Here is a 3779-nt window from a genome sequence, read left to right on the forward strand (position 1 = left end):
TTTGAATAATGATTAAGATGTTATACACTGAAATTATTACTGAAACCATAATTATGGTTTAATGGTTTTGATAGTCTTCTATGAGAAACCAAAATAATTGTTTAATGGTTTTGCTATGGCTATGGTTTCTGTGAGTTGGTTTCAAAACCATTTTGCTGTGGAAATGGTTTCCGTGAGTTGTACTCCAAAACCATTTTGCAGTGAAAATGGTTTCCGTGAGTTAGACTCCAAAACCATTTTGCAGTGAAAATGGTTTCCGTGAGTAATGCTAACACCAGATTCGAACCGGATTGATCATAAACAACACAATTCATCACAACATTCTCAATAATTCATCAAATCCGAATTCCAGCTTATACCAACAGATTTCACATCGAATCATTTCCCAATTCCAGTGAAAATGGTTTTGTAATAAAAAAATTGTGATAAACATTTAAATCATTATTAAGTAACCACTTAATAGTACACACTTATAACCTAATGTGAATTAATCAATAAGTAACCACTTTTTTGTAAAGCCTCGTCATCTCTCTTTTATTTCTTACGTTGTAAAACGAATTTCTGACTTTGTCTAAATATAATCGCGCTTTAATGGTTTTAATAGACTTGTATGTGAAAGAAAAATAATTGTCAAATGCTAAATAAAATAAAAGAATAGTGAAAATTATTATTGACAAATGATTTTAAATAAAAACTATTACTGAAACCATAAGTGTGGTTTAATGGTTTTGATAGTGTTCTACACGAAACCAAACTAATTGTTTAATGGTTTTGCTATGGGTATGGTTTCTGTGAGTTGTACTCCAAAACCATTAGATGTACTTAATGGTTTTCTTTGATCCAACATGGTGCATATCACAATCAAAAATAAAAAACATATGGAATTTTCTAACTATAACAGAACATTTTCAAAACCATCAGATTCAGGCACCAACTTTGAATTCTTAGCAACAGAATCACAATTCTCAGAAAAATTCCCAATTTGATTTCGACAATTTCTCAAACCACGTCCATCATCAATTTTCCCAAATTCAAATCAATCCCTAATCCCTCCAACTCATTACTCCCAATTCTCCTCCTCTTCAACGTCGTCCTTTCACAATCAACGTCGTCCTTTTTCTTCCAAAAATCAAGAATGCAAAGGAACTTGAAAATCTCCAGCAAACTTCATCACCAAACCAATCAAACCCATCATCTATATGTAACCAAAATTGAAAATCATAGCAAGATTCGAATTCAAACACAAAATCATCGGTAGTAACAGTTGACAAATTCCTGAAAGGATGGGACCTGAGAATTGAACCAAAACAAGTGAATGAAATAAAAGTGAAGAAAATATGAATTTCAATCAAAACAGAACACAATAACATACCTTTGATTTTCTCAATGCGTCTCTTGATTTCTTGTGAACAAGCTTCACAATACATGTGAACTTTCAGAATCACTATCATAACCTTAGGCTGCACCATATAATAAAATAAAAATGATAAAAATGATCCATCACAGATTCAGATAAATTTAAAAAGAAAAAAAATAATTAATTAACCTCTTCAGCTTTCTTTTCTTCCTCTGGCTTAGGTTTCTCTTTCTCTTCAATTTTTTTCTCTTGTTCTGAAGGTGGTTTTGGGATCGGAGAAAGAAGCTCAACTTGTCTATGACTCTTCCTCTAAACTCTTTCAAGAACCTTCAATGGATCCGCTTTTTCTCCTTTAACAACAACCTTGTGAGATTTGCAATCAGTAACCACATCTTCATAATTATAAATCTACATGATTTCACGCATAGCGTTCCGCAATTCAAAATTGAAATCTCTACAAATTCACAGTCACGCAAACTTGTCACGAATTACAATACACACATACATCAGAAGAATAGGGATGATCTGCAATTCCGTTTGGGATCGGCGACCTAGGAATCGAATAAGCTGTTTGTGCAAAATAGCTTATTTTGTGCAAAATAGCTTATTTTGTGCAAAATAGCTGTTTTGCACAAATAAGTTGTTTTGTATAAATAAGTTGTTTTGAATAAGCTGTTTTGCACAAATAAGCTATTTTGTATAAATAAGTTGTTTCGAATAAGCAGTTTTGTATAAATAAGTTGTTTTGAATAAGCTGTTTTGCACAAATACGCTGTTTTGTATAAATAAGTTGTTTCGAATAAGCTGTTTTGCATAAATATACGCTGTTTTGTATAAATAAGTTGTTTCGAATAAGCTGTTTTGCATAAATAAACTGTTTTGAATAAGTTGTTTTGCATAAATATGTTGTTTTGCATAAATAAGTTGTTTTGAATAAGTTGTTTATAAAATGAAATTGGAATAAGCTGTTTTGTATAAATAAGCTGTTTTGAATAAGCTGTTTTGCACAAATAAGCTGTTTTGTATAAATAAGTTGTTTTGAATAAGCTGTTTTACACAAATAAGCTCTTGTATAAATAAGTTGTTTCGAATAAGCTGTTTTGCATAAATAAGCTGTTTTGAATAAGTTGTTTTGCATAAATATGTTGTTTTGCATAAATAAGTTGTTTTGTATAAATAAGCTGTTTTGAATAAGCTGTTTTGCACAAATAAGCTGTTTTGTATAAATAAGTTGTTTTGAATAAGTTATTTTGCACAAATAAGCTATTTTGTATAAATAAGTTGTTTCGAATAAGCTGTTTTGCATAAATAAGCTGTTTTAAATAAGTTGTTTTGCATAAATATGTTGTTTTGCATAAATAAGTTGTTTTGAATAAGTTGTTTTTTAAAATGAAATCGGAATAAGCTGTTTTGTATAAATAAGCTGTTTTGAACAAATAAGCTGTTTTGCATAAATAAGCTGTTTTGAATAAGCGGTTTTAAAAAAAGTGATCTTAATAAGTTGTTTCGAATAAGCTGTTTTGCATAAATAAGCTATTTTGAATAAGTTGGTTTTTAAAATTAATCGGAATAAGCTGTTTTGTATAAATAAGTTGTTTTGAATAAGTTGTTTTGCACAAATAAGCTGTTTTGTATAAATAAGTTGTTTTGAATAAGCTGTTTTGCAATAAGCTGTTTTGCATAAATAAGCTGTTTTGAATAAGTTGTTTTGCATAAATATGTTGTTTTGCATAAATAAGTTGTTTTGAATAAGTTGTTTTTTAAAATGAAATCGGAATAAGTTGTTTTGTATAAATAAGCTGTTTTGAATAAGGTATTTTGCACAAATAAGCTATTTTGTATAAATAAGTTGTTTTGAATAAGTTGTTTTGCACAAATAAGCTATTTTGTATAAATAAGTTGTTTTGCATAAATAAGCTGTTTTGAATAAGTTGTTTTGCATAAATATGTTGTTTTGCATAAATAAGTTGTTTTGAATAAGTTGTTTTTTTAAAATGAAATCGGAATAAGCTGTTTTGTATAAATAAGCTGTTTTGAACAAATAAGCTGTTTTGCATAAATAAGCTGTTTTGAATAAGCGGTTTTAAAAAAAGTGATCCTAATAAGTTGTTTCGAATAAGCTGTTTTGCATAAATAAGCTATTTTGAATAAGTTGGTTTTTAAAATTAATCGGAATAAGCTGTTTTGCATAAATAAGTTGTTTTGAATAAGCGGTTTTTAAAAAATCATTCTAATAAGTTGTTTTGCATAAATAAACTATTTCGAATAAGCTATTTTGCATAAATAAATTGTTAAGAAAAAAATTATAATATGGGGCTTTATTAGGCCCACAAATAAATAGATTTTATAGTGGACCCAAATAATTCTTTTCACTTTGGGTGTAGAAAGCAATTATGTTAGGTGTAGAAAGCAATTATGCACG

General features: G+C 28.7%; 1 long non-coding RNA gene across 1 annotated transcript; it reads right to left on the reverse strand.

Annotated features, from left to right (window-relative positions):
• Window positions 1-647: 647 nt before the first annotated feature.
• Window positions 648-1761, reverse strand: LOC146923249 (uncharacterized). The gene is made up of 3 exons (XR_015012803.1): window positions 1547-1761; window positions 1373-1460; window positions 648-1290 (listed from the first exon to the last, which is right to left on the reverse strand). It is a non-coding gene; the product is annotated as an uncharacterized LOC146923249 (long non-coding RNA).
• Window positions 1762-3779: the final 2018 nt, after the last annotated feature.

Source organism: Medicago sativa, chromosome 5, assembly GCF_051527215.1.
Source record: "Medicago sativa cultivar Bolivia chromosome 5, Bolivia_mono, whole genome shotgun sequence".
NCBI classification, from domain to species: domain Eukaryota; kingdom Viridiplantae; phylum Streptophyta; class Magnoliopsida; order Fabales; family Fabaceae; genus Medicago; species Medicago sativa.